Source organism: Pristiophorus japonicus, chromosome 13 (assembly GCF_044704955.1).
Source record: "Pristiophorus japonicus isolate sPriJap1 chromosome 13, sPriJap1.hap1, whole genome shotgun sequence".
NCBI lineage: Eukaryota > Metazoa > Chordata > Chondrichthyes > Pristiophoridae > Pristiophorus > Pristiophorus japonicus.
The window spans coordinates 35,650,299-35,656,298 of NC_091989.1; the positions used below are offsets into that span (position 1 = coordinate 35,650,299).

General features: G+C 36.0%; 1 protein-coding gene across 1 annotated transcript in view; it reads left to right on the forward strand.

Moving 5' to 3' along the window:
- The window catches only part of gnai1 (guanine nucleotide binding protein (G protein), alpha inhibiting activity polypeptide 1), a 48,019-nt gene extending 44,961 nt beyond the window's left edge, over positions 1-3,058 (forward strand). Inside the window, exon 9 of the mRNA XM_070897361.1 lies at positions 921-3,058. The gene's annotated coding sequence lies outside the window, so the exon portion shown is untranslated. The remainder of the gene's footprint in view (positions 1-920) is intronic.
- The last annotated feature ends 2,942 nt before the right edge of the window (positions 3,059-6,000 follow it).

Here is a 6,000-nt window from a genome sequence, read left to right on the forward strand (position 1 = left end):
ACTTGAATGGAAATAATTACAGGGCTATGCATAAAAACAAGAGTGGAACTAATTGGACAATTTTATTAAGGAGCTGGCACAGGCAAGATGGCCTGAATGGCCTCCTATTCTGTATTGTCCTATGATTATACTGTACCATGATTCTAGCAGCTTGGCTGTAGAAGATGCCTTCTCTCACCTCTGCTAACAACCTTTTGTGTGTCTTTGTTGTGATATGACAATTGCCAGTGCGCTTCTGCATCTGCAAATATATTGCAATATATGCTCCCCTTCCTCCCAGTATCCTCAGTCAACTTTGCACCCTTTTATTTTGAACTTGTTCTTTCCTCTCTTTACTATCGTGAGGATTATAAAGCACAAACTTGATATTGTCTAATTACTATTTTATCATTTATTTCATTTGTTTTTACTCTTGATTGTGCCATGCATTTGCTATGGGCTTGGCCCTTCACTTAGATTTCTCACTTAAAAAAAAATTGGAACTGTGGTTTGTGTTTTTCTTCCTCCTTTTATCCCCATCTCTTCCATAAATAAGCTGCTCCTTTTTTGCAAGACAACTTGGCTAAAAATAGGATCTTGTAGGGAATATCAATGCCCTGTCATTCATTACCATGATCATGTACCAACACACTTGTTTCCTGAGATTTATAAACTGCCTTGTAAACTAAAAGTTATGAATTTAATATCATAATTTAAGGATTATTAAAGTAGCATAATTGGCATTTTAAAAATTTCCAGAATTATGACTTAAATAGATCAGAAATGCAGTCTTTAAAATAATCGTGCAACCTATGCAAAGTACAACTTCTAACTAATCATTTCAGTAAGGGGGATGTCTGCAAGATTTTGGATTGTTTTAAATGGATATATTTTATTTAAACTGATATATTAATCTTTAATATGACTTAATTTTGTTGCAGATTGAAGATAACTATTCAGTCGACTTGAAACTGTCTGCTTCTGGATATAAATAAGGGAAGATATACTGATTGGTGGACCAGTACTGTACAATTTGCCAGTTGTAACAGCTTTATTTATGTTTGTCTTGTAAATTTAAGTAATTAGAGTAGTTGACATTGACCATTTGTGTCTAATTTGTATGTATGCCTGTAACTGTAGCAATGTTTATTGTAAAACATTTTGCAAGTTTTTTATCCTAAGGCCTTCTCTAGTCTTAGAACTATTCATTTCAGAGGAGGAAAGATGGGTGCCTCGATTACCTAAGAAATGGCTGATTACACACACACTTCTTTTTCTGCCTTTGTTAATTCTGCATGCCTTTCTAATTGTATAAGATACTTTGCTTAGCAGAATGTAGCATGAATGCTTTAAGCTAACTATTATTTGTTTTCACACCGTGATTGAGAGCGCACTGCTCTATTTCAGAAGGCCTTTTACCAGTTTATTCACTGCTTTTTACAGCAGATAAAGTACCAACAGTCTTTGTTATGCATTGCCTTAAAGGTAGTGCCAAAGTTTTATACACTTTTAAGCTGAAACAAAATGAGCTTTTGTTTGTAAATAAGAGTTAACATTTGTATATGTATTCTTTGGGAAAAGCAGTGTGAACAGACATATCACTGACTATAACTGCAGTGGCTTAGGCAGTGTTGATAGAACTTAGGAGTATTTGAGCACCCATATGCTCCACCACAAAAGTCTAGTCAACTTGAGGGAAAGGGTAACCTTTCTTTTGTAACGTAGAAACTTGTAATAAAGATTGGAGAGTTCTGGTTAATGGTTCCAGAAACAAAGGTACTTTTTGAGTTTACATTGCTATAGAAGAATGTTTGGGGTTTTATTTTTTTTAAAGCTGTTTTCTGACAGCATTCATTTTAGGTCAAGTAATTGAGATCTACTTCAGATGCTTTCAATGTTCAGGATACCACCTCATGGGCTGTTTCTAACGATTGCATTTTGGTTTAGTATAGTATTAGAATTCAAATCTCAAACTTTTTGCTCATTTGCAGATGATGAATTTTAAATGTTAACTAAGTTCTTCTGACTGTTAAGATTTTTGTTTTGAACCTGCTCTTTTATGTAGTCCTATATTATGGTGGTAAAATGTATCCATGAGATATCTGTGACCGTTAGCATTTTGTGAATTGTCTGTAGATGCTTTACATTTTTAGTGCTGGTTTCTAGAAAGTTTTCAGTGTAAACTAGTGATGTTACTTGTAGATGTGCATACATTTGACCAAATTTGGCATTTAATTCATATTCTAGGTAGGTCAGAAATTCAGCTATATAAAGCAAAATGGATTTGAAGTGCATGCATGCATTCTTTGACATGATACAGGACCACAATCACTACTAATAGATTTTATACTGTTAAAACCGTTGCAGAGGTCCCAAGAATATTGCGGACTAAACGCAGGGACCTAAAGAAAAATTGTCAATTCTGGGGCTATTTTGTGCATTTGAGTGACGTGGGCCAAGATTATTGGTTGTATGCACTAATTATACAGATGAATTTATGTAAAGTTTATTTTTGGTTATTTGACCTACAGATACAAGTATAAAAAAAACTTTACAACCTTTACTGAGATTAAATGATGTAACAAAAAAGGCATTTATAAAGTAACTAAAACATTAATTTTTGTTGTACGTTGGGTCAACAAATGTATGTATGCTTGCTTTTTAGATTATCCATGTTGGTTTTCTTTCAAATAAATTTATCCTCTTTGTACTTCCTGTAAGAGGTAATTAGGACCCTGATAACCAACAATTGATAAAGGATTATTTACACTTAGTCCAAATACTTTGTGCCTTGCTGGTGAACAACTTTTCTGTCAACCAGGTCTTATTTCATTAAACATTTTCTGATAGAAGCAGCTAGATCCACAAACTATTGATCATACTTGATCCAAAAATAAGTGGTGGAATTTAAATGTGGAACCACCTTCTGTTATTTCTGAAAATGTAAAGAGTTTGACAAGACAAAAAAAAACTACTGACTCAAATATTGGTGATCATTACTACTGCTTTTTTGAACTTGGTCTGTACCATTATGGATGTCAGTAAGTGAGCTAAATAAAACTGAATTCTAAAATTTTAAGCTGTCTAAACTGGTTTGTGAAACATTTGCTGCAGTGTTCGAGATTCAGTGTACATATGTCCTAGTTGAACCTCCAGTTTATTTTCAATCAGTGAGTTTGTTCCTCTGGTCTAATATTGCATGTCAGTATGCAGCCATGTGGAGGGGAATTTAATATTTGTCTTATTTTCCTAGTCACTTATGCTTTTCCGAAGCAGAAATGTTTTAGAGGGAGGGAGGGGTGGTGGAAAGAGATGAAAAATGGGAAATGAAGGTAACAAGAGCAAGGAGCTTGTGGACTTTATCACAAAGATTGAGACTATCTGTTCGAGATACCTGGCAGATGCAGCTGATGATTAGATTTCCAAAGTCCAGTGTGGTGTGCCAGGTTTACTCGGCAACCACTTAATCCAGGTCCTTGTTTGAAAACAGATCATTTGTCCCAACCAATCTCTGTTGGTGTTTCTTCTCCACCTGAGCAGTCGTCCTAATCCCATGTGGCCACCATGTTCCCATATCCCTTTATTCCCCTTTTCTTTAACCACTTAGCTAACCCATCTTAAATGTCTCTGCTTCAGTCACTAAAGCCAGTAGGGCATTCATAATCATCAATTTGTGCAAAAAAAAACCTTTCTCCTGTTCTCTTGTTCTAGACCCCTCAACCACTGGAAACCATCCTGATCCATTCCTTCATAATTTTAAACCCCTCTAACAGATCACCCCTGAATTGCTGTTTACAATTTTACAAGTCTAAATATTTATTGCCTCAACATCAATCCTGTAGTGTAGAGTCCAAAATTGGACACTATTCCAACTGGTCTTATTGTGGTTTGATAGTCAACATTACATATTTTATATTCTGTATCTCTTAGCACAAAACCCAATCTTCCATTAGCTTTTATGGCCTTATCCACTTGAAGTGCTGCTTTTAATGTCTTGTAAATCTGAACTCCTCTTTCCTCCCCCGCGTTCCTCCCCCCTCAATCCCTTTGCTCGTGTACATTACTCAACCTCTCTCCTCCTGCTGAAATGTATCACGGATTGAATTTCATCTGTCGTTTATTAATTTCCACCTCATCAATATTCCCCTTTGATCCTCAATTATTTAATATGCCTGTAAATTTGGACACCACTCTCTTGCCCTATATGCACAAAACTGATGTACACAGTGAAGAGCATTCCAGTATAGAACCCTGTGAGATACTGCAACCCACTCCCAAACATTAACAAATTGCCCTTTACTTTTTTTCCCCCTCATTTCTAATCTGTTTTATTTCCATTTCCTACCCTTCCAATTCCATACTCAATCTTTTCCAATAGTGTCTTTTTAGTATTGCATTAAAGACTTTGGCCAAAATTTTGCTGGCGCTCAACAGACGGGATGGATGTTGAACTTAAAATGATTGACAGCGGGTTAGGACCCTGCTGTCTTCCTGCCGCCATACTACTTTCGGGTATGTCATCGCTGAACAGACCGACACGCAGTGGTGCGGGTAACAATTCAGGCCATTATGACCTTAAGAACCTATTAAAATAATTTTGAGCTGAACTTACCATTTTACCAGGTTGTCCACGAGGTTTACGCTGCTCGGGGATCACGTCAGGAGTTGTGTGACCATTAATTAATTTCTTTTCTTGACTGCTGCAATTGTGCTATAAAAGTTCCCATTCTCTTAGCTCTTCACTTTATAAGATCAAAAGCTGTTCCTTACTGCATTTGGAAGGCATACTGAGGTTTATGCAGGTTGCAAGTGTTTGCAGCAACCTCTATCCCATGTCACCTCATTGGAACAATTTCTTTCACCATTGGCAGATTGCTTCTGTCATCTCAAGTTCACCTGTTCAGACAATCAGCTGTTTTAAAAAGGAGATAGTATAGAGTGGGAAGAAAAGGATTTACAGATAAAGTAGGGGGAAAAAATTGCCAAGATAAATATTGCAAGCACTTAACATAGTCTGAAGAAAAACATTTTCCTGAAAGTTACCTGTTTGTGCTAAAACTGTTCTCTCTCCTGCTTGGGGTGGAGTTCTCCATACTACACAAGGAAGTTTGTCAGTTGGAACACAGACTGATACACCAGAAACATTAAAACCTAAAAGAAACTAAGAAAACTAAATAACTGGGTTCTATGAAGAAAGAAGACTACATGGCACGAACAACTCTTGAATCTGAAATTGACAATTTTTTGAATGTTGAGCTGTTTTACTGTAGGTTGCTAAGATTGCACCAAAATAATTTTTGGAAGGCTGATTTAAAAAATCTTATTCCAGTCCTTCAGATAATAAACAGTTGCTCTGGGAGGAAAAAATAGGCAAATGAGAATAACTACGTGCCTCAAATAGGTGAAAAATCGATTTCGGTGAAATGTGTTTTAAGTTTGCTGTGTTGAACCTCAGTGTTATTTCTGTTACTTGTTTATTGGATGTTTGTGGAAAGGGGGTTGCGTTTCTAAATCCATTTTTCAAAGAGAAGCATCTCATTGCACAATCCAATAGCCAAAATATGCCTCCATTAAACCAGTCTGATGAAGTGCATAAATTCTAATGCAGTTCAGTGTTTTTGCGTTGATGTCACATTGTCATTTTGACATAGAATGTCATAATTATGTCAATGCTTTCATAACTTATTTTTGAAGAATCTAATACTTAAATATTTCTCCTTATAATTTAATACAGTTACGATTTTGTTATAGGGTTAGATTTTCTACCCATTGACTATGAATATGCAGAAAATCTCTCTATCTTTTTAATCTCATTTCGTTATACTTTCTCAGGGTGATTCAATGATGTGGCACTCTATGCAAGCACTGATTCCCATTTGGGAGCACCAAATTGCATAATCACCTCTCCTATCCCATAATAACCTCACTCCCTTAGTCTCCCTTCTAAACACTTGACTTGATTTATGTATCTGTGGTCTTCTGGGGCAGTGTGTTTTCATAACCCTTTGGAGATATTTTTCC